The following is a 25,310-nucleotide window of genomic DNA, read 5'->3' as shown; positions in this document are numbered from 1 at the left end:
CCGAGACAGAGAAGTGGAGGCTTTGCAGCTCATCTCGGACCTCCACCGCCCACTCAGTCTCAGGAAGAGCTCAGAAGAAACCGAGGTTACTGCTGCTCTGATTCATGGAGTCTTTAATTTCTTAAGAAAGATAAATATTTGCTTACAAGCTCAATTAACTGGACACGACTTAATGGATTATAAATTTTAAAAAAGAAAAGCTTCTTCAAGTTTTTCGTGTTTAAAATGCTGATGAATTTAGGCACTTCATCTCACATCTTCATTTGTGCTGTGCGGGGAAGCAGGACTTGGTTCAGAAGCAGGATCAGGCCTGCACTGGAACCATTTCTCTAGACTTTTCCATTCAGGGAAGTGATCTCATTCTATTACCATCAGCTACGGACTGTATTCTTTGTCTTAACATTTACATGCTTCTTGTTAAAAGGAGCATTTTAATATATTAAGACATTGCACACTCTCATTTATCTTCCAGTTTTCTCTATGGCTTTACTCTCACAGATCTTTACTAAAACTACAGTACAGGTAATCTCAGCTAACAACTGTAGAAAATACCAAAAAATATTATGCAAAACCCTCTCGGTCCTTTCTTCTCATAGTCTGCCACTGAAAGCAAAAGAACTTAACTCAGCACAAGCACCCCCCTCTTTCCTGTTTTCCTCACTGCAGCTCCAAATTCTTACTGAGAATTTCAAAGTAAGCAAGAGTTCAATGTTAGCAAGAAGGAAGAAGGCTTCAGTGATTTTCATACCATGATCTCCCAGACCTCTGAACCTTGTAAACATCTCTGGGGTTATGCAGAGGTATGTGGAATTACCACAAATGGATTTAATTTGTTTTCCTCATTTCTTCTCCAGCTTAACTTAATAAGATTGAGGTTTAGGGACATGGAAAATTAGCCTGTTTCAGAAGGCTATTTCATGACTCACTGACAATTATTTCAGGCGCATTTGATGACTTAGCTACTAGTCTTCTTCATAATAAAAAATTACTGCTTTGCTTGAACCAAACATTCCATCTTTTACAGATGACAAGAGGAAACACAGGCTCCTCAGTGAGCACGTGTATGTGAGATTAATAAAGCCCTCTGGAATTTTAATTTCCAAAACATTTTCACACATAGACTTAGGTGAACTCCTGGTTGATTAGAAAATGGCACTATCAGGTGTGAACAATGATGCTAGTTTCACACACAAAATGTCTTGCAAACAATACTGGGAACAGAGCCAAGAAATGTCATTTCGCTCACTTTATACTTCCCTAACAAGTCTCCATCCCAAGCGGCTTTCCCCTGCTCTGCCCTCTGACTAATCCACCCACTCAACACCTTTCCTGTTTACGCTACAAAACAATGGTATTTATAAACCCTTACTACTTAGCAAATGAACTCAGCATAGAGCCTTCACATTGGTGCACACAATAAATGTCCATTTAGAAAATCTTTGAAGCAGGGTGTGGTGGCACACTCCAGTAATCTCAGCACTAGGGAGGCTGAGGTAGGGGGATGGCTGTGGGTTTGAGGCCAGCCTTGGACTACAGACAGTTCTAGGTCAGCCTGGGCTAGAGTAAGAGATCCTATCTCAAAAAAAAAAAAAAAAAACTCTTTGAAAGTAGCTATTCCTTTATGAATACCATAAATAGTAAAGAAATAACCCAACCACTTGACTTTGCTATGAAGTGGTACCATCAAAATGTGCTGGGACCTAAGTGAAGAATTCACATTCTTACAAATGTTCCTATAAATCGCTATCAACATTTCAGGAGACTTGGCCATGACTTGGAATTACCTTTGTGTTTTTTTTTTTGTTGTTTTTTCTTTTTTAAGAAAGAGCAAAAAATATGGAACGCTTCACGAATTTGCATGTCATCCTTGCGCAGGGGCCATGCTAATCTTCTCTGTATCGTTCCAATTTTAGTATATGTGCTGCCGAAGCGAGCACTGTTTTTTTTTTTTTAACTTACAAAAATGACCTAGATTACCAAGGACACTGTAGAAGGCATTATTAGGCATAAACAAAACTTTATTTCTGAAATCTAAACAACAACAATACCAAAAAGCATTCACTAACAGAGTAGGTGAAGATCCCTTGGCCAGTTCCATTGAATAAACAAACTGCCCTCAACTAAGGACAGAAACAGGTTTAAGTGCCACTACATACAAAAGGTCAGCTAGCTAGTTTGTTTTATTACCTTCCCTTTGGGGGTATTTCTGAAACCACCGTATGTTTTAAAAGAAGATTTCAAGTAGCTGTCCATAAATCAGGAAGTGCTTGGATGTCTCTTCTGGTGCATGGCATGGAAGACATTGTGTTGTTTTCACTCTCCTTTCCCAAGAGAATGACTGAGTGATCGTTTGGGAGGACTTTCAAACAAATCTGCTTATTTTATTTTCTGTCTTCAAAGCACTCCCAATTCTACACCAGATGAACAAGACTGAGTCAAATCGACCATGGAAAACGAAAACTTTAGTGTAACATTATGAGTCTGCCAAATCTTCACTCTGTCTTCACACCTGGTGGCTGTGTCACTGTCTTGCTATTACCCGTTATAAAAGTTCAAAGCCTGCGTGTGCTGACTGCTTCAAGGTATGTTTGGCCTCCTTTACTTCTGTGGTTCCCAGGGCAGGAGCCTGCTGGTCCTCTTTCTCACAGGCATCTTTCTGGACACACCAGGCTCCATTCAGAGGAGTTCTTTTTACCAGTCTCTATGATTCACCACCTGACTTAGAATCTTTAGCCCTTCAGCTTCTCTCCCCTTTAATCATCCTAAGTGTTCTTTGCCTAATAATAATATGTAAGAAAGCAATTGTAACTGCAAGCCACAGTTAACAGTCAATGTAAGATGTCATTATTGTACAATTGGACTAAGTAATTGACATCAACTGAACTTTGTTCTTATTCTCTGACACCCAATAATCCAGGCCAGGGTTGACAAGGAGGGTCTGAGTATTCTGTGCCCAGCCTAGGCTGCTGCTCAGTAAGAGGAAATTCATCCCTGGGGTCATACTAGGGAAGGTTCATGACAAGTCACTGCACTGAGCCAGGAGGGAGTCAACTCTAAATCTGCTCAGTGAAAGGAGGGAACCAACAAAGGTGGGGCAAGACAAGACAGCCTGCTCTTGGGTTGCAGCAAAATCAGACAGGATGTTGCAGGAGGCGAGCTACAACGTAGGAGAAGCTGGGATGAAGTGTGAAGGAACAGACTCTCTAACTCACAGTCATATGGGCGCACGTTGAAGCTCCTCAGATCTTTACTTCACCACAGTCACTTACATAGTGATACTGATTGGTTGGAAGCTTCCCCCCCACACACACCCGGTAGAGGGTTAGCTAGGGACTGGCCCACAAAAGTATGGATGGCACCTTGCCTGCTCTGGCAGGAGGAGAACTCACATCTGATTCAGCTTCGTCCAAGTTGAAAGCAAAAATCTCTCCTTGCTCAACTTCTTCCAGGCTTAGCACAACTGTGGGCTTCCTGAGTCTACCTCTTGAACCTGACAACCAATCAGGTTCCTCCCTTACACACCTTACCTTCTTTTGTTCAGCCTCTCTCTTAGCTCTCTGGGTGAGCGGAATCTTCTGTCTTCCCTCCTCTGGGCTTTCCTGCTTGCTTTCCCTCTGGATCTGAACTCTCCCTAAAATAAACCTCATAATTCATTACTTACCCATGTTTTCCACTCTTTGATAACTTGGACAAGGACCCAAAGTTGGGGTTCATGGGCTTGGGAGATCTCTGGCATGTTTTGTGGAGATCTAATCCCTCTAGGGACCCCAACCCTGTATCACAAGGACATTCACCTCAAAGCATTTCCAATCACTTCCTTCTTCCTTGGTCTTCTTCCTCTTTATATGCAGTTATTACATGTCCAAATTCTGTCTCCTTCTTTCAACTCCTTTTCTCCCTCTCTTTCTCTTTCTCTGTCCCCCCCCCCCATTTTTTGTTGTTGTATTTTGGTTTGGTTTGTTTTTTTAAGATATACTTTACTTATTTATTGGGAGAAATTGAGAGAGAGAGAGAGAGAGAGAGAGAGAGGGAGAGAGAGAGAGAGAATGGGCCTCCAGCCATTGCAAACGAACTCCAGACACATGTGCCTCCTTGTGCATCCTGCTAACGTGGGTCCTGGGGATTTCAACTGGGGTTCTTTGGCTTTGCAGGCAAATGCCTTAACTGCTAAGCCATCTCTCCAGTCCTTGGTTTGGGTTTTTTTGCCTTCTGTTTGTTTCATGCATTCTCCCCACTCTCTGTGACCAAAGTACCAAATCTAGTTTTGTAAACAAATAGACTTTTTCTGATGGAGAAAAGGCAAGAAGTACCTATTTTGGTATAGCATATTAATGCCTTGAATTATTATTTTTTCAAATCTCATATGCTAATGTACTGCCATAATCTGGCTGACATATTTTTTTCTTTGAGAAAAGGAATGTTTCTTTTTTATTTTGTTGTTGCTGTTCTCTTTCCAAGTGGCCTTGGAGGCTAAGGATTGAGCTCAAGATCTTTCACAGGCTAAGCCAGTTCTGTATCTCTGACTAGGTCCCCAGACCAGGAGTCTCTTCTGTTGTGTCTGTCTTTGTTTTCTCCTGGTAGCAGACACAGAACTGCCATGCAAAATGCTTATCGCTTAACAGACACGTAAGTTATATTTATATTGTGAATTGTGACAATGTCTTAGAAGAATGCATTATTTGAGCTATTGATTACTTAACAGGAAAATTTGGGGGGGGCAAAGTGAAAAATTGTGTGCTTATGAAAAAATTTAAAAGTAAATGAGTTACATAATTTGAAGCCAGGGTATTTTATGAAACCTAAATTATTATTTGGGACTATGTGCCACATGTTCATTTTTTCCTATAGGCACTTTACATTTATTTCTCAAAACATTAATAACAGTATGAGGAGCTCTCATTATCTAGTTATGCATTGGTTATTAATCAAGAGGGGGAGGGTTCAGGGAGAGGGTTAACTAAAACTAAGAATGTATTAAAAAGTCATATGGAAACCAACTGCTACTTATAAGGTAATTAAAAATAAAATTTAATAATTTTTAAAAATTAAAAGAGAATAAGGCCTTGAGTTTAATCCCCAGTCATCATGCTTGTGGTGGTTAATTTTGTGTGTTGACTTGACTGGGCTAATGGGTGTCCACATATTAGCTTAAATATTATTCTGGGGGTTCTGTGAGGGTGTCTTATATGAGAATAACATTTAAAGTGGGAGATTAAGTATTGCAGTCTATCTTCTTAATGTAGGTGAGCCATATCCAGTCAGTTGAAGGCTGGAAGAGAATAAAGAGTGTATTCATTCACCTAGCAATGGCATTCCTTTGGCCTGACTGTCTCCAGGTTAAACATAAACTCTTCCTGGGCCTCCAGCCTGCCAGCCTCTGGGTTGGAATTGCACCATCGGCTTTCTGAATCTGCAGGCTTCTGGTGAACTGCAGATATACCATCACTTCTGTTGAGTCTCTAGCTTGCCATTTCATCCTGCAGCTTGGGGACCTGTCAGCTTCTAGAATCTTCTCAGTCAATTCCTTTTCTCTTTCCACAGATACAATGTACACAATGGCTTCTGTTTCTGGGGAGAACCCTGATGAATGCATTGCATCTATGCATGCCATGAAGAATGGAGGTTATTTTTTGAGGCCTTAGGCTTTCTCAAAAGAAAAGCAAGACTATTAAGACCTCATCTTGCCTTGTGTTATAGTTCTGAATTGAAGTTTTTAGATATCATATAAAAATAAATTTTGTAGCCGGGCGTGTGAGTTCCAGATCAGCCTGGGCCAGAGTGGGAGCTTACCTTGAAAAACTAAAAAAAAAAAAAAAAAAAAATCAATTTTGAAATTTAATTTTTGTGTTTTTTCTAGGCCAGGTCTCACTCTATCCCAGGCCAACCTGGAATTCATTCTGTAGCCCAGGCTGGCCTCCGACTCACAGAGATCCTCCTCCTTACTTCAGCCTCCCTAGTGCTGGGACTAAAGATGAGCACCAACTGTGAACGTCTATTAAAACATACAAATAGAGCCAGGTGTGGTGGTACACCCTTTAATCCCAGCACTAATGAGGCAGAGGTAGGAGGATTGCTGTGAGTTTGAAGCCAGCCTGAGACTACATAGTGAATTTCAGCCCAGCTTGGGCTAAAGCAAGACCCTACATAATAAAAGGGGGAGCGGAGAGATGGCTTAGTGGCTGGGGCTCTGCACAGCCAAAGGACCCCAGCTCGATTCCCCAGGACCCATGTAAAGCAGGTGCACAAGATGGCACATGTATCCGGAGTTCATTGGCAGTGGCTGGAGACCCTGGCATGTCGATCCTCTCTCTCTCTCTCTCATAAATAAATTAAATTAAAATATTTTAAAAAGTAGAGCCTGACAACGTGCCCCAGAGTGAAGGAGACAGACCCTAAACATACTCAACATGTACCAAAGCAGAAATCCAGAAGCTATTGAGAGCTCAGTGCTAAATTGGACTTGAAGCACAACCACCATGGCTCAGGGAATTTTGCAGAAGAGGGAGTGGAAAGATTGTAAGATCCACAGGTTGGGAGGAAATGTCCAGAGACATCTTCCCCCACCATGACTGACTGCTATTCTCACAACTCATAACCCACAACCCCATGGAGAAAACCAGCAATCTCACTGAAGAGGGCCCTCAGCAGAATGGGGGCAGGGAGAAGGGAAATGATGGTATCAACACATAATGTGTCCATGAAAAGTATGTACGTAACAGAAAAAAAAAATTTAAGTAGAAATAATTTAGGATTTTTCACTATAAGCCTCAAGGGACAAGATTTTCTTTTCTCTCTCTCTTTCTCTTTCTTTCTTTGACTGTTGTGTATGTTTTTCCACTAAAAAAATACTTAGTTTATTTGTCACTTGATTTTGCTTTTAGTCCAAGAGAAACACTGCACTCAGTTATTTCCTTCTTAAGCAAGTCTCAACTATTCCCACATACTTCGCAGTTTCATTTGTAGGTAAGATTGGCACATGAGCATTTGTACTTATTTTCAACTTAGAAATCTTACACTTGAGAAGTGTTCATTCAGGCAGTTAATTGATCAAAAATACAATCTCATGTTGAAATATCATCTCAAATTTCAACAGCCTGGGATTTAGTTCCTTATATAATTTCTTTTAAGATAATCTTCTCCTCCTATTGATAAGCAAGATTGGACATGAGACTTGTTCATTCATGGTTAGTGTTCTGAAGTCTAAATTAGATGAAAGTCTAGCTATTTCCTTTACTTTATGCCCTTTTAAATATCAGTATTTGTAGCAGGAAATTTAGATAAATCTCAATCAGAATATTAAAAATAGAACTCAGAATATAAGCTAATATGTCTATGTTATTTCTATAACACAATTATAGAAACTGGAGCCTCATCAGTTCTGATTACTTTTAGTTTGTCTTTTAAAAAAATCAAATCAAATTAGATGCTTTTCTTAGATTTTGAAGGATTTAAATGTCTTCCTCTCAACAACAGAAGTTCAACACAAAAGGGCTGCTTCCCAATATAAAAGCTAGTAAGTGAAGTCAGTCAATAGAACCACTTGCATCATTGTAACATTTGAAAAGATAAAAAGAAAAACTATTTCCATACCACTACATAATCTCCTGACCAGTTGGTTGAAGCCACATTTTGATTTATGAGATTTTTTTAAATATAGTACTCATCTATCTGGACTTTAAAAAGTATAAACACATGTAAATATTTAGCTGATAATAGAAGATAGCTATCTAGTCATGAAAATGTACCTGTGAATATTTAAAACTCTTCTATTTAGTCAGTGATTTATTTATTATTCCCTAAATTATTTGGGGCAAGAACTATCTGTACAAATTACAGCAGTCTCTTTTCAGCTGTACTCGTCTCTGGGTCCCACAGTGAATCTAAATTCTGTAATTTTGTTTTGTCACTAGTTGAGTATATGAGAGGCACCAGGGGTTTGTATTCAATGTTGAAGTTATAATCTTCAGTGAACTCCCTTGTCACAGATTTTCAAGATGTGTTCTTTTTTCTTATGCTTCATATTATTTTTCACTTTTTTCTCCTGCCTGACCAACAAACAAAAACAAAACAAAAACAAATACATACACATGCTAAGCTTACTCTTCTCTTCCAAACATATTCCTTTGAAGCCAGCATCTTCTTTTTGGTATAACTTGTTTACTTTCTTTTTGCTGTTCTTTTGAGTGCGTATGTGTGTATGTGAATGTGAGTTTGTGAGTGTGCGCAGGTGCAGGCGCAGGCACATGCACGTGCACGTGCACGTGAAGGTTAGCTGAGGGTGTCTTCCTCGCTTGTTATTCATCTTTTCCTTCTCTTTCTCATTGAGACCAGGTCTATCACTGAATGCGCAGGAGTTCACTTGATTGGCTAGACTAGTTAGCCAGCAAGACAGAGAGATCTGCCTGCCGGGATCACAGGCTCATGTCACCACGCCCATCTTGTAGGAGGGTGCTGGAGGTGCAACACTCTCCAGTGCTTGTATGGCAAGCATTTTACTCACTGAGCCTTCTCCTCAGCTTCAAACTCATTTGTTTATATTTGTGCAACACAGTTGCTTTTCGTTTGTAAGTCCCAAGTAATAGCTGGGCAAAAAATACTTGAAATCGTAAATGCGCATGCTTGTATGTGTTGAAGTTGCAGTTGTAATATTACCCTAGATCTCTTGATATGGAGTCCTTGCCAAATAGAGATGTGGATTCAATACTTTCTCTGGATCTCTCTTTGAGTTACAGAGGGATCTGGTATTGGAATTGAAATTAACATTTTATTGTGTGTCTAAGAGGAAAAGAATGATGCGTGGCCACTTCATTTTTTTAAAATGTAGAAATGAAGGCCTAGATTTAGCCATGTTTAAGTCCCATTGGAGAAGTAGTTTGCAGAAAATATTAGCATAGTTTTAACTATAATATGGGGCTTTTAAATATTCCACATGGGGTAAATCTTAAAAGCTAGCCACATTGACAGAGTATGTATAAGATAAGACCCACTAGGAGCACGATAGTCTAAAACTGAAGGCTCAGAGCAAATTTCTTCCCTCGGGTTATCTATTCTCCCACAAGATTAGTATGCGTGAGGCTGTAAGGCAAGCCTCTGCCTTGAACCACAAGTCAGATTGCAAACCACAGCACAGTGAGAAATTTCCCTGTTTAAAGTTGAAAGTATGTGCAGTCTTGCATGGGAAGGAGGATTTTATCTCTTTACTGCCAATGATTTGTGTGCAAGGAACCAATATTATCAATTAAGCTTCAGGAAGAAATAATTAACACAAAAATGTGGGTATGTGTGTGGTGTGTGCACATGTGTATGCAGATGCATGTGCCTTATGTGCATGCATGTGAGGCCAGAGAAGAAACATGTCAAATCACCTCTTCTATTATTTCTTACCCCATTTTCTTGAGATAGTGTTACTGAACATGGAGCTTACTATTTTTCAGAATTTTTTTTTCAGTTATATAGGCTGTCTGGTAGATTCTCATGCCTCCACCCCTCTCAGCACTGGGGTTACAAGTGTGAGTTGCTATACCTGGCTTTTTATAAGGTACTGAGGATGGAGCTCAGGTCCTCATGCCTGTGCAGCAAGCACTCTTACTTATTGAGCTATTTTCCCAGCTCCATATTCCTTAATACAAGCTTTTAAGATTGCCATTGCTTGTCAGTATCCCAGAATACCTTTGAACTTCCAAATGGATCGTGTCAGCCAAATATATGGGGGGGATGAAATAGTAGTACTGCTGCTATTCACTATTACTGTGTTGTGCAGTGAGCATAGCACTGTATAGAGTGCTGCTGCCTGGTAGCAACTTCTAAGGTAGGAATTAACACTGGATTTTGGCCACACAGTACATGTGGTCAGGGTCTTAGGCTCTGGTCTCACTGACTCCTAGGCCCCGAACTTTGGCCTCCACTAGTTTATCAACCATAAGTGGTGGTAGGAGGTATTCAAACCTGTTTGATTTATGGACATAGCTCATGTGTGTGAGTGTTTGGGAAAAAGTTGTAGGATAGAACTGTGTGCTGATCTAGCATTAGCTACAGGACCAGACAAATCTCCTTAGACCAGTTCCTTCAACATGAGTTTTGTTTTTCTCTTCTGATTCACATCTAAAACATGGGTTTCTGATGAGTGGGTAGCTTAGTACAAGTGGCAACTGGTTCTTTCCTTCTCATGACTTTGCTGTGTTTAACATATTCTTTTCATGAATGAGTTAATGCAAAAATACCCTAATGTGTTACTAGGAGTTACTTGTGGGCCAGTCTCTGTAATGGCACATATGTCTTCTGCTTGCTTTTAACACATATATTCAGACTTCAAAAGAGGCTGAGAAACTATCTAGGAGTCATGATCCAGTGTCTTCTCAAAGTGCTGTGTGGAATGTTAAGGTAGAGCTTTTAAGCCACCATTGATTTGAGGATTGTGCCTTCCAAAATGAGATTTATGGCCTCCCAAAAGAGATGAGGAAGACCTTTTCCTTCATTTTTCCCCTTTTGCCATGTGGGTGCAGGACATGCATAAAGGAAAGCCCTCACTGGATATTAATCTACTAGTACCTTGATCTTAGGTCTAATCTCTTGAATTGTAAGAAATAAATTTTTATCATTTGTAAATTACATAGTTGAGGTAGTTTGAATATGAATGTCTGTCCCTCATAGCCTCTGGGGCTTTTGCTTAAGGTTAGGCTTTCCATTTAAGTCCCCAGTAGCCTGCTGGAAGAGGTGTCAATAGGGGCAAATCATGTAGGCCAGCCATAATGTTCAGAGCCATTTTAAGTTTTGGCTGGTCATAATTACTGGCTGTTTGATGGTGTCTCTCTGCTATGGATCTATGAAAATGAGCCAGCTTTTTCTGCCAATGATGGTGTTTCCCCTTGATTCTATAAGACTGAAATAAACTCTTTCCTCCCATAAGCTGGTTCTGGTCAGGTGTTTATCCCATCACTGAGAAAGTAACTGCAACAATAGGGCATGGTGGCACACACCTTTAATCACAGCATTTAGGAGGCAGAGGTAGGAGGATTAATGTGAATTCAAGGCCAGCCTGAGATTACAGAGTAAGTGCCATGTCTGACTGGGCTAGAGTGAGAGCCCACTTCAAAAAAAAAAAAAAAAAAAGTTCAAGGTAATTTATTTAGCAAATTGGATGTAGTAAAATGAGTTTCAGGCTAGCTTAAGCAACATAGTGCAAGGTATTCTGTCTCAAAAATAAATAAGTAGGGGACTGGAAAGATGGCTCAGCAGTTAAAGGGCACTTGCTTTGAAACACTGACAACTGGGGTGGATCCACCGTTACCCATGCTAAGCCAAATGCACCAAGTGGCGCATGTGTCTGGAGTCCATTTGCAGTGGCGCTAGGCCCTGGTGTGCCCATTCTTCCTTTCTCTCCCTCCTCCTCCTGGCCGTCCGCTTCTTCCTTCTCTATCTCTCTGCAAATTAACAAAAAATATTTAAGAAAATAAACAGGGCTGGAGAGGTGGCTTAGTGGTAAGTGAGCTCCTGAAAAAGCCTAAGGGCCTGAGGGGCCTGAAATCACCTGACTTTGAATCTTTAGACCCTATGTAAATGGCTGGGTGTGGCCACTGGTGCCTGTAACCTCACCCTGCAGAGGTAGGTAGAGACCACAGAATTGTCAGGGTTGGCCAAAAGAACAAAAAACCAACAAACTCTAGAGTCACTAATGATACCCAAGCTCAAAATTAGAACAGGTAGAAGAGCAATGGAACAGGACACCCAAAGCTGTGCTCAGGTAAGTGCAGCCCCCCCCCCCCCCCCCCCCACCCCCGCCCACCGACCTCCAGCTCCAATCCCTGGACAGGCTAGCACATGGGGTACTTCAAGGACATATACTTGGGTATACACCACACAGTACACACACACACACACACACACACACACACACACATCATAGGTGGTAAGGAGATGGCTTGGTGGGTGCAGGGCGGGCCACAAGATGAAGCCTTGAGTTTGGATCCCCAAAACCCATTTAAAATGCCTGATATGGTGAAGCATGTATGTAGTCTCAGGGCTAGGGAGGCAGAGATAGGGAATCCTGGGGCTCTAGGGCTGGGTTCACAGGCTAACATATTTGCCAATCTCTAATTTCAGTGAGAAACCCTGTTTCAAAACATAATGTGCAGATGAATTAAGAAAGGCACTCAGTGTGAACCTCTGGTCTCCACCCACATGTGCTCACATATGTACCCACACACATACAAACACATATATTACACACAAATACACACTACACATACATAACTATTCAAAAACAATGAAATATGTCTTGTTGAAAAAATTCTTAAGATGAGCTGAAAGAAAAAAATTAGGAATACCAAAAAAAAAAAAAAAAAAAAAAACTGGAAAGGGAATAGAAAGGGAGGGGGAGGGAATCAAAATCTAAGAGGATATAAATAAGTTATATGAAAACCTACTTTTTGTACAAAGGAACACACAAGAGCCATAGATTGTTACTAGAAAATTTTCACTGCCAGGGATACCTTCCAGTGAGTTTTTGGCCAGAGAGGTCCCTGATGCCCCCAAAACATTACAAGCCATTGCCGAGGCCCTTGGTTTCCCACCAGGAATAGATGGTAAAACCCTATTGCTAAAGGTTCAACATACTTGGGTACAAAGTCACTGAGAAATCCTAACAGTGCTGAGCTGAAAACCTCCTCAAAATAGACCAGCTGACAGAAAACTGGAAAAAGCCACATTGCATGCAGTTCAATGGGAGAGAGAGAAACCACCAGTGAAGATACCCAACAGTGGGTACTGCAAGCCTTATATTTGGTCAGCCAAACTAAATGAGCCAGTGGGTGCAATAGTGGCACATCTGTTATGGGAGGAACCATCCTCTTTCTAATTTGACTGGAGGCCTGCTCCATGGGAGGGAATATACCCCTGATACTGAAAACCTACAATAGGGGTAAGTCATGAGCCCTAGGGCTGTAACATCTGCTGCTGTCTGGTTAAAGTATATACTATGCTCACCAAAGTGCCCAGTAAGCACTTCTCTTAATATTCATGCCCATATATTAATGCTACTCTCACTTTTGGTTAGAGAACCTTCTCTTTTCAGATGGCAGTGACCTTGGGATGACTCACAAGGCACCATGGTGCTGAGAAAAAGTGACAGAGGAGTGCTCAGCACTGCAATATCTCTATCACACCTTCCAAGGCTCAGGGTCCATTACGAAAGAGGTGATGGAAAGAATATAAGAGCCAAAGGAAGGGTAGGACTCCTTACAACGTGCTCCTCCAGGCACAAAATGGCCTGGATATCCATGACCTCACAGTGCCTGACACTACCTACACAAGACCATCATAATAGGAGGAAAAGATCATGACATCAAAACAAAAGAGAGACTAATTGAGAAGGGTAGAGGATATAACAGAGAGTGAAGTTTCAAAGGGGAAAGTGGGAGAAGGGAGGGAATTACCATGAGATATTGTTTACAGTTATGGAAATTGTCAATAAAGAAAAAAAGAAAGAAAAAGAAAAACAAGAAAAAATTTCTTGTCAGAAAGAATACATGGTTGAGGACATGGAACAATATCTTTTTGTTTCTTTTGTTTGTTTGAGACAGTGTCTCTTGGTATAGCTGTGGCGATCCTTCTGCCTCAGCTTCCTGTACATGGGGATTCCAGGCACAGACCACCAGGTCTGGCTTTGGAACCAAGTACCTAAAAGAAAACAACAACTCCTGCCAACCTAGGATTGACACCCAGTGGAAATATATTCCAAGAATGAAGATAAAACAACATTTTCAGGCAAATAAAAGCCAAAAAAAAAAAAAAAACCAAATCATTGCCAACAGACTACCCTGCAAAAAAATTAAAGGTAGTTTATCGGACAAAGGTAAAGTGATGCCAGATGGAGATTTGGATCCACAAGAAAAAAAAAATATATATCCCAAGGAATAATCAAAAGTGAAAATCAGAAGGCACACTTTTCTCCCATCCTGAAGCTAATTTAAAAAGAATGAAGTATTCAAAGGAAATAAACGATCATGCCTCTTAGAGTTTACACTGTATGTAGAATGAGACAAAGGAGCGGGAAAATAGAATGTCTGTAGTAGTGCACGTGAAGTGCGGTTGTGTTACTTCCATAGTTCCATAAAAGTATACATGTGGAACTTTTGCAGAACCATAACAATTAAGAACAGAAAGTTAATAAGACAACAGTGGAGAAAAATAGAATACTAAAAATCATGACTCCAGAAGAATGTAGGCCAAAGGGCAAACGAAGCAGGGCGCGGGTGGGCCGCATGGAAGACAGGCAGACAGCAGGTTTGAGCTTAACCCTTCAATCCCACTTCTTAAAAGTTATGCAAATGAAATAAAATATATGACCACACAAAAATTTTTAAGCTACATAAATGATACCATATGATTAAATGTTATATAGCAATGAAAGGAGTGAGCTGCTTAGATATGCAAATCCATGGATGAATTTCAAAGGTATGATGTTAAAGCAAAGAATCTATTCAGAAATATGCTACATAGTATGTAATTCTGTTCATATGACATACTAGAAAAGGGGAAGCTACAACAGCAGAAAGAAAACCAGCATTTAACCAGGGGCTAGAACAAGAGGATTGACTGGGAGAGTATGGACTCTGAAGAGGCAATGAAGAGATTTGTAGGGATGATTTAGTTTCTCCATTATCTTCACTGTGATGGTGTATACAAAACTGCATAAATTTTTCATGAGAGTGAAGTCAATATTAAAGTTACACTTCAGTAAAACTGACATAAAAGTGCATATATGATTTGAAAAAAATCACATCTTTATAAATAGCAAGTTGACGTTGTAAGTGAACTGGTAAACACCCTTGAAATAAGACCCCAGTATGGGGAGAAGGGTAACCCACTGGAAGAATGTGAAGGAAAGAGATCAGTGGAACAGCCCCATGCTCCAGAAATTCCAGGACTGAGTGTATTAATAGAGATCTTAATCTCTTCTCTATAGGAATTTGCTAAATGTCCCTGAGAGCTTTGGCTACTCTCTTATCTAAACAGAAAGAGTGACTTCATTATAGCTTGTATGCTAACTGATTTCATGTAGAAGGCATCAGAGAATATGGCAGGTTAAAAGACTTGCATTTGCTACCTAGCTCCAAAGAACAAACAAACAGGCCTCATTTAGCTAGTCAAAGCCAACTGGTTCTGGTCTTAAGCAGGATTGGATAAAGGACAGATGACAAATACTTTTGAGATAGATGTGTGTCAACCATTTTAGACCCTGAGGTAGAGGATATCAGAATACAAGTAGAGCTGTGTAAGGCACAGCTGGGGAAAGAAAGCAGACTTTAAACTAAGGAACAAGTTGGAGTTCTTGCCAGATAGAAAGTTAGAGGGATCGAGACATGCAACTATCTGCTTCCAAGGCTCACTAAGGGTTTGCAGCTTGGAGAGTTATACGATTCCTCTGTGCATGGTTGCCTTTCCTCACTCTATCTGCTATGTTTAGCTACTTAATTCTCATTATCTTATGACTGCTACATTCAAGCATTTTGATGAAATTAGTTCATGAACAATATTAATCCTCACTTCTTTTGTTTCATGCATATAGTACTTTTTATTCTTTTGAAATGTTCTCTCTTAGGGGTGTGGCTGACTCTCTTTTATCACTCAAAGTTCTGCTGACATTTAGTCAGCTCCTTAAAAAGCCCTTTTCCCTGAATAGTAACTCTTTCTGGACATAGGCTCCATCTTTCCCTGCAGTGATAGCCCTAAAAACATGCCAGTCATAAATGGTGACTCCCTTAGGACATGGGCTCCATTTATCACTACAGTAATATCCATAAATCATGCTTGCCTACATCAGGTGCTCAATATGTTTTCTAAATGAATGAATAAACGTTCATCAACTTTAGCTATCTTGATATTTTAATGAAATGCTCTCTACCATTTATTTCCAATGTTCCTACTATTCTGTGTACCAAGTATAAATGAGTTTGAGATACCCATTTGTTTTTCTTTATAACAGGAGCAAAGAAAGCACTTACCTAAAGTAACCAAACTAATGCCAGCATTGGTTTTTAAAAATTATCATCGGGGCTGGAGAGATGGCTTAGCGGTTAAGACGTTTGCCTGCAAAGCCAAAGGATCCTGGTTCAATTCCCCAGGACCCACATAAACCAGATGTACAAGGCAGCACATGTGTCTGGAGTTTGTTTACAGGGGCTAGAGGCCCTGACATGCCCATTCTCTCTGTATCTTTCTCTGTGACAAATAAATAATGTTATATATTTAAAAAAAATTGCCAACAGCCTAACACACTAGAATGAATGATTAATTAAGTGTTGAAAAGTTAGTCTCAAAATAGGTAAAGAAAAAAAAAAGTAAAGAAAGCAATGTTAATATTTGCATGCTTCAGAGACTATGTATTTCATCCATTCTTTTCAGATGCATAGGCACATTCTAAGAGTCTTCAAAAATAAAGTTGGGTCCATTTGTGTGCACCACACATTCATTTGCTGCAGACACCGCTCCCCCTCAAGCTTTTGTGACTCTTCAGCCTTGCAGCGTTCTATATTAAGCTGGACCACTCCATCCAGCTGGTTCTGGAACACTGCCAAAACCATGGATGTCTTCAAAGGCCTTGTTGAAATTGTAGGGCGGAACTGTGCTCCCGGGAGTTTGTGTTCTTCATAATGTGGGCGATGACCTTTCCTTAACTTCAGACACTGCTAAGCAATGGCTTCAGTCTATTTACAGCCACAAGAACTCACCATATAACCAGGAAAGGTAAACTAGCTGCTTTCACGTTCCTTAGTTTAAGCAAATGAGATAGAATCAAAAGCTTCCTCAAGTTACCCTTCCTCTCTGAGCATAGATGACAATAAAATTACTACTTGGTTGTACTACTTACTTGGCAAGATGATACCTAGTAATCAGGTAAGTCAGTCAGTTGAAGGAGGACATTTTTTTTCTATTTGTGGTTTCCAATGAAATATGATTTTCAAAGAATTTAGGATGTCAGTTTAAAGCATCTGTGAGCTTGGACTAATGAAGAAATGCTGTGATTTCAATGCTGTGTGCAGTACTACATGGTTGAAGTGGAGGGAACCTATCATTCCCAGACATAGTCCTTTTCTGTAGTAAACACATCTTGACATATAACACAAGATTTTAAAACTTTGTGTATTTAGGGTCTAGGACATCAAGAATAGACACATCAGGGGCTAGAGAGATGGCTTAGCAGTTGAGGCACTTGCCTGAGAAGCCTGAGCACCCAGGTTCAATTCCCCAGTACCCATATAAGTCACATGCACATGGTGGTACATGCATCTGGAGTTCCTTTGCAATGGCTAGAGACCCTGGTGTGCTCATTCTCTCTCCATATCTGTCTCTCTCTCTCTCTCTCAAATGAATAAATAAAAATAAGATATTTTTTAAAAAAGAATGGACACATCAAATTTGACAAAAATAATTTTCCTTAAGTTTTAAAAATTGTGAAATGTATTTAAACTGGTTATATAGAAGGAAGCAAAAGTTTCACACTGAACACCAATTGCTCATTGTAGGCTTAAAAGCCAATAAAAAAAATATCAGGGTATTTTTGGATGTCATTGCTATATTTGTAGATTTGCCTTGATCCATGTCAATAAAGCTCATGTAATTACAGAATTCATGTAATAATAGGAATTATTAAGGTTAAGTCTGTGGGACAGGAGAGAGATATAAAAGATAACCAAATGGGAATATGACCAATATGCAATATGCTCATATTGTAAAGTTCATAATAATAAAAATTATCAGAAAAAAAGTTAAGTCTTTTGGGCTGGAGAGATGGTTTAGCAGTTAAGGCTCTTGCCTGCAAAGCCAAAGGACCCAGGTTCAACTCCCCAAGACCCACATAAGCCAGATACACAAGGGGGCACACACATCTGGACTTTGTTTACAGTGGCTGAAGGCCCTGGTGTGCCCATTCTCTCTATCTTCCTATTTCTGTATCTCTCTCTCAAATAAATAAATAAAAACAAAATATTTAAAGCCAAGCATGGTGGCGCATGCCTTTAATCCCAACACTCAGGAGGTAGGGATAGGAGGATTGCCATGAATTCGAGGCCACCCTGAGACTATATAGTGAATTCCAGGTCAGCCTGGGCTAGAGCAACACCCTACCTCGAGAAAAAATAAAAGTTAAGTCTGTTGTCCTCATTCAGTCCTCTTTGGTGTGAAGCCAGGTTGGGTATCTGCTTTATTTCTTTATTCTCCTGGCAGTATCTCATGTACATGGACTACTAAGTAATTGGGACCACCCAATAAATGGGAAAATGTTTGAAGATTGTATTAAAGTGATAACAAACCAAAAATGTCCTCAGCTAGGCACATGACATATATTCAGTAAATCATCTTTTTTTTCACTTTATATGCTGTTTTTAGTTGGATACTATATCATACTGCCTTATTTTATTTTTTTTTATTTGCTATGAAATAAAACAAAAGTTTTTATCCCCAGGCATGTGTTATCACCAGCAGACAACCCATAACTGCTCAATGTATGACTTAAAAAATGTTTTTGTTTATTTATTTATTTGAGAACAACAGACAAAGAAAGGAGAGAGAGAGAGAGAGAGAGAGAGAGAGAGAGAGAGAATGGGCACACCAGGGCTTCCAGCCACCGCAAACAAACTACAGACGCCTGCGCCCCTTGTGCATTTGGTTAACGTGGGTCCTGGGGAATCAGGCCTCGAATCAGGGTTCTTAGGCTTCACAGGCAAGTGCTTAACCACTAAGCCATATCTCCAGCCCTGTATGATTTTTTTAACTTAATTATGTAAAATCAAGTGCTTTAAACCATTGAGCAATCTCACCAGCTTCCCCCAAACTATAGCTTAGTTTCGGGTCTTTTCCTGAGCTAACAATGCACAATCTGATGCTCTTGGTGGCCTTAAGGGCTGCTCTCAGTAAGCTTCCTGCTTAGGAGGGTGAATAGCTGGCAGAGGGCAAACTACTGCTGTGGAACTACTGTGTTCATCAGGCTGGATATACTAAATGCATTTTCAACCTAAGATATTTTCAATATATGATGAGTTTATTGGCATACAACCCTAGTGTCAGTGGAAGAACAACTATAAATAGCTTTTATTAAGAATTTGTTTATGGGGTTGGGAGATGGCTCAACAGTTAAAGGCACTTGTTTGTAAAGCCTGCTAGCTGGAGTTTAATTCCCCAACCATCCACATAAACTCAGACAGACATTATTTGCAGTGGCAAGATGCATACATGTATGTACATACATACACATACGTACATACATGCAAATAGATACATTCTAAAATAGTAAAAGAATTATCCCATAATAAACACCAAAGACCCTACTAAGGAGGGCCCTCAGAGAAATGGAGACCGGGGTTGAAATGATATAAGACTATAACTTATATAAAATCTATATACATATACAAAATTCACCAATAGCAAAGGAATCAATTTATGACTATCCAAGGATATAAAAAGGAAAAATTCCCAAGTGAGTGGTAGAGTGGTATAATTATGGAGAAAGGATTCTTGGCAATGCCCTTTTAAAGAACAGTATTAAATCTTTACAACGCATCCTGATGTTTGGCTAAATAAGTAGCCACTTCTCACTCTAGCACTTTACCTCTCTTCATTAAGATTCAGTCATTCTTCTTATCTCAAGAGCTCTCACAGATTACAGAGTTTAAACAGTGAGTGTTACTTGCCATTCCTGAACAGGCCTCAAAAGAAAGACTGTCTGAAAAAAACAAAATTTAGTTTACTTCATCCATGATTATATTTTCTCTATTTATTGAAGGATCTATTAAAATAGGAAAATGGCTTCTGATTTGATTAAATGTAACTGTGTTATACAGTAGTTTTATAAACTAATCACTACTGAGCTTCTTATTTTTTAGATTTTTTAAAAATATATTTTTTTACTTATTTATCTGAGAGAGAGAGGAAGAGGCAGAGAGAAAGAGAATGGGTGTGCCAGGGCTTCCAGCCACTGCAAATGCACTCAAGACATACACACACCCTTGTGTATCTGGCTTATGTGGGTCCTGGGGAATCTAGCCAGGGTCCTTAGGCTTTGCAGACAAATGTCTTAACCACTAAGCCATTTCCCCAGCCTTTTTAGATTTGCTTTTATGCAAGAGAGTAAGAGAGAGAGAGAGAGAGAGAGAGAATTGGCAAACCAGGGCCTTCAGCCACTGTAGTTGAATTCCAGACTCATGCATCCCTTTCTGTGCATGTTTGATCTTGTGCCCTTGAATTACCTGTGCGTCTGACTTACATGGGACCTGGAGAGTTGAACATGAGTCCTTAGGCTTTGCAGGCAAGTGCCTTAACTGTGAAGTCATATCTTAGCCCACCACTGAGCTTTTTAAAAACAAAGGAGAGGGAAATGGAGAGTTGTTTGGTATAAAACAAGTATACAAGGTAATAAGTTGGAAAAGTCTAGAAGTCCTATGAACAATGTAACATAGTACATTACACATCTAAAATTGTAAAAAGAAAAAGTAGATATCATGTTAATTATACGTCCCACACCACAAAAATTCAGAGGATTTAACTGTTGGGAGTGGTAACTATGTCTATAACCTTGATTGTAGTCATGGTTTCATGAGTGTGTGCATAAGTCCAAAGTGATCAAATTGTATACAATAAATACGTTATTCATTTAAAAACACATAAATATTCCTGAAAAAGCAAAATTAATCACTTTCAGTAGTGATTCAATGTAGAGATTTTTAATTTATTAAATACATATTTATTGAGCACCAGAGATGTGTCAGACACCCTTCTACAATTTGGGGATACAGCAGACAGAGTCCTTGTCCTAGTGAAGCTTATATTCTTATGAGAAGAAGATTTATCTTGAGCCTTGCCCAAAATGGCTATTACTCAAGTACTTGAAGAATTCCTGTATAAATCTCATCAACCAAGATCTCTCTAGCAGTGTCTGAAAACTAGGAATGAGATTCCCATTCCTATGAAGAGGCAGCATAATTTAAGTAATGAAGTGAGACACTGCTCTTCATACCAGTATTATCCTCTTTAAACATTCCAGAAACAAAAGAAGGTAAATGAGGGCTGGAGATATGGCTTAGTGGGTTGGGGTTAGGGTTTATTAACAGTTTTAGTTATTTATTATACTATTTATACATGAATCAAGCAAGAAAGAATAGTAGGCTAGAGAGATGGCTTAGCAGCTAAGGTGTTTTTCTGCAAAGCCTAAGGACCCAGGTTCTATTCCCCAGTACCCATGTAAGCCTGATGGACAAGGTGGAACATGTGTCTGGAATTTGTTTGCAGTGCAGCTGGAGGCCACTGAAGCACCCTTTCTCTCAATCTCCCTGCCACCTCTCTCTCTTTTTCTTTCTCTCTGCCTCTCTCTTTGTCTCAAATGAATAAATAAAGCCTGGCTCAATGGTTAAGGTGCTTGCATGTTAAACCTAAGGACTTAGGTTTGATTCCCCAGTACCTACATAAGCCAGATGCACCAGGTGGCATATGCATCTCAACTTCATTTGCAGTGGCTGGAGATCCTGGTATGCCCATTCTCTCTCTCTCTCTCATAAATAAAAAAGTAAATAAAAAAATTTTAAAGAAGGTGAACAATAGGAAAAAGCATATCTTTGTTTCCAAAGAGGGAAATAATCAGGGACCAGGAATATGACATAAACCTATTCTTATTTGTAATTAGGTAACTTTACACTTTGTGGTGAGTTAAATGTTACATGTCCCCCATAGACTCATATATTTAAATATTTAATCATCAGTTGGTGTTGCTATAATTGAGGAATCTTTAGGAGGTGGAGCCTTGCTGAAGGAAGTGTGTCACCTGGGGTAGGCCTTGAAATGTTCCTACCCCAACCCCAGCTTACTATTCTCCTGCTCTGTTTCCTTCCTTCAGTGCTACAATGTGACACCAGCTTCCTGCTCCACCATGATGGACTTCCTCTTGGAACTGCATACCAAAGCTGATTCTGATTGCCTATTTGTTCATAACAATGGGGAAGTAACTGGCACACAGTTATATAGTATAAGCCCTTTATAAAATAAGTGCAGAAGACCCCTGGGTTCTTAACTAAGCAGATTACAAAAGAAACAAAAAAATGTAAAAATTTGACACACAAAAGGTATTTCATAATGATATTAGTGGGCTTGGGGGTTGACTCACTATTACAGTATATGCTTAGTATATGTGAGGCCATGGGTTTAATTACTAGCATAAAAAATTTCAATAATCAAGCCCGAATTACAGCACTCAGAAAGCAGCAGGAGAGGAGCACTGTGAGTACAAGGCCAGCCGAGGACTATAGAGTAAGTTCCAAACAAGGCCAGCCGAGGACTATAGAGTAAGTTCCAGCTCAGCCTGGGCTAGAATGAGACTCCACCTCTAAAACATTAAAAAAGAAAAGAAATACAAGCATTAACTTATTTTCCTAAGAATATTGATATTCCAAAGGACAAGCAGAAATGTGCTTGTGTATGTAACGTTAAAAAAAAATGAGTGATGCTTTTCTCTGTCCCTAACTACTCTTCTTAATATCTCTCTCTCTGCAGTGTTACTTCCTTCTCTGTTTATTTCTTGGCACTAAAGGAAAACAAACAATAGAAATATTGATCTTTTTTGATACTATAGAAATTAAGGCACTATATTAAAATGGCAGTCAGTGGAAAATGGAAATAGGAATGAGAAGTCTGAAAACTTTGATTTTAATCAATAGAACTAAGTATCAAAGTGCTATATGTAGTTGTGACCTTATCTACAGGGATCAACATGGAAGAATATGGACCATTATTAGGAGACGTGGTAGTTCCCCTCTCCCACCTCTTCCCTAGGGTGGAGAGGCAGAAATATGACTTTAAAAAAACACACTGTATTATTTTCCTAGCATTTAAAATATTTCCAAAACTTTTGTGCAGCAGTCACTTGCCATGCAATTTTGGAGAAAGTAATTAGCTTTTTTTTTTTTTTAAATCTGGTGTTCTCAGCTGTTACTGTGAAGAAAAATTATAGCTGTTTCACAGTTACTATAAGAATACATATATAAAATAGCCACATGTGCTGAACATGGCAAGCTAATAATGAAAAGGACTATTAGTGGTTATTATTCCTCTTAAGCCAAATGGGCAAAAAATTCTCATGTAGTCACATAGAGAACCACAGTAATTTGCTTGCTAAATACATATTGAATCCACACATTCTCTCACTTGCTAAGTGCTAGGACTATATAACTGAATTCGATAAACCAGTTTTTCCCTGATGTTGATGGTTTTGAAAGCAAGAGACATTAGACAAGAGTCACTTGAGTTACACGATATGGATGAACATGCAGGACTATAAAAATGTGCAGGCAGTGTGTAAAGACAAGTAATTTTCTCTGAAGAGTCAGAGATAGCTGCCATGGAAAAAGGACATTTAAACTATGCCCCAAGGTCAGGAAAATGGGTGTTTAGAGGCAGAACTGATGGAGCATAGTGAGTAACAAAAGATCTCATTTCAGCTGATGACATGTTTATTAAATATAATAGAAGGAAAATTTTCAGTGTTGTTCCGGTCTGAAACTGTTATTGTAGGGCATTATTAGTTTCTTATACTCCATGTAAAAAATCCAAAAATTTTATGGAGTGTGATACATTAAAATGAATTAATTTGTAAAAACTGAAGTGTTACATACGTTACAAGAGCTAGACTTGAAAAACTTAACCTTACTAAACCTTAAGCTTTTTTGTCATGCTTACATGAGATGGGTAAGGCTTTGTGTTGGAGACTTTCTTTCTTGTTTATTTGTTTGTATTTTTAGGCATTGCTGTGAAGTGGAAAGAACATTGAGGTTGACGCCACGAGGTCTGGGTTCTATTTCTGACTGATGATCACTTGCAGGGGAGCCATGGACAAGGTGTTTTGTGCTGGAGTATTACTTACCTGAGAAATGTCACCTTACCAGAGGACCACTGTTAACTAAGGAGACTACAGTGAAAATTAGCATGTGGCTTCCTTCATGTCTGTCTTGTTACCTGGGAATCTTTTATTACCATAATGCTGCCTGGAGTCCTTTTGTTAGTAATATTCAACCTGCCATGCAAACTATTCTTATTTTCTTGAAATTCATTCTCTCCATCTTGTGCCTCTTCAAGAAGCCTTATGCCTGCATTCATGCCATTCTCTTTCTTTTTCTTATCTCCTCCTCTCTATTTCTCTTGTCTTTTCTGCTATTCTATTCTGTTACTCTGCTTAAACTATTATCCTTGATTGCATCATTTCACATAGTATAATAATTAACCAAAACTCTTAATAAACAACCAAAGCAAAAACATGTCATAGAAAAACCCTCAAAAGTAATAATTGGTTGTATGACAATGTAGTAGGATGGCAAAGTTGTCAACAATTAACATGTAAAAGTCATTTTACATGTCTTCAGAAGGACTCACAAGATTCCCATTTATACAAAAGTAGCATTTTTTCATGTGTCATTAATTAAAATTTTTAAATAAAAAAGTATGAAAATTAATAAGTGTTATTTTTATGTTTGATGGGTAGGTCACCCTGAACTAAATAGATCATGCTCTGATCATGTTATATATGTCAAAAATATTTTTATTAATTCATTTGCAAAAGAGAGAGAGAGAGGGAGAGGGAGGGAAAGACAAGGCGAGAGAGAGTATGGATGTGCAATGGCCCCTTGCCATGTCTGGCTTTACATGGGTATTGTGGAATCAAACTACAGCTAACAGACTTTACAAGCAAGAGTCTTTAACCACTTAGTAATTTCTCCAACACACTATATATAGATAAATATATACATAGATAGATAGATAGATACTTTTTTTTACCTAGTTTGATTTTAGCAAGAGCAGGTAGCACATGAGAGAGACAGAGGGCAATTTTTGTTTATTTGTTTGAGAGACAGAGAGAGAGAGAGAGAGAGAGAGAGAGAATGGGCACACCATGACCTCCAGCCACTGCAAACAAACTCCAGATCCATGCACCACCTTGTGCATCTGGTTTACATAGGTCTTCGGGACTCAAACCTGAGTCCTTTGGCTTTGTAGGCAAGTTCCTTAACTGATAAGCCAACCCTCCAGCCCTATTTTGTTTTTATGTTTTTTGAGGAGATACTTCAGTGAGATTCTTAAACCATAATGGTTTAATTATATAAGGAAGACAATAAATTCAGGTTAATAAATCCCAAAAGGGGGAAAGATTATTTTTTGATTTTGCAGAATTAACCAGGAGATTTTTTACAATTTCAAAACAAATAAAATAAACTTATACCTAAATGTCATTACTTCAGAGATGTTACTAATGTGTAAATCTTTTTTTTAAATATTTTATT

The 25,310-nt window shown here is 39.1% G+C and overlaps 1 non-coding gene across 1 annotated transcript; it reads right to left on the bottom strand.

The window, feature by feature from the left end:
* Window positions 1-1,830: 1,830 nt before the first annotated feature.
* LOC123458926 lies at window positions 1,831-1,937 on the bottom strand. Its single transcript, XR_006635861.1, has one exon. It is a non-coding gene; the product is annotated as a U6 spliceosomal RNA (small nuclear RNA).
* Between the last annotated feature and the right edge of the window lie 23,373 nt (window positions 1,938-25,310).

Source organism: Jaculus jaculus, chromosome 2 (assembly GCF_020740685.1).
Source record: "Jaculus jaculus isolate mJacJac1 chromosome 2, mJacJac1.mat.Y.cur, whole genome shotgun sequence".
Taxonomy (NCBI): Eukaryota; Metazoa; Chordata; class Mammalia; order Rodentia; family Dipodidae; genus Jaculus; species Jaculus jaculus.
The sequence above is the reverse complement of the archived record's forward strand: the minus strand, read 5'-3'. Positions and strand labels throughout refer to the sequence as shown.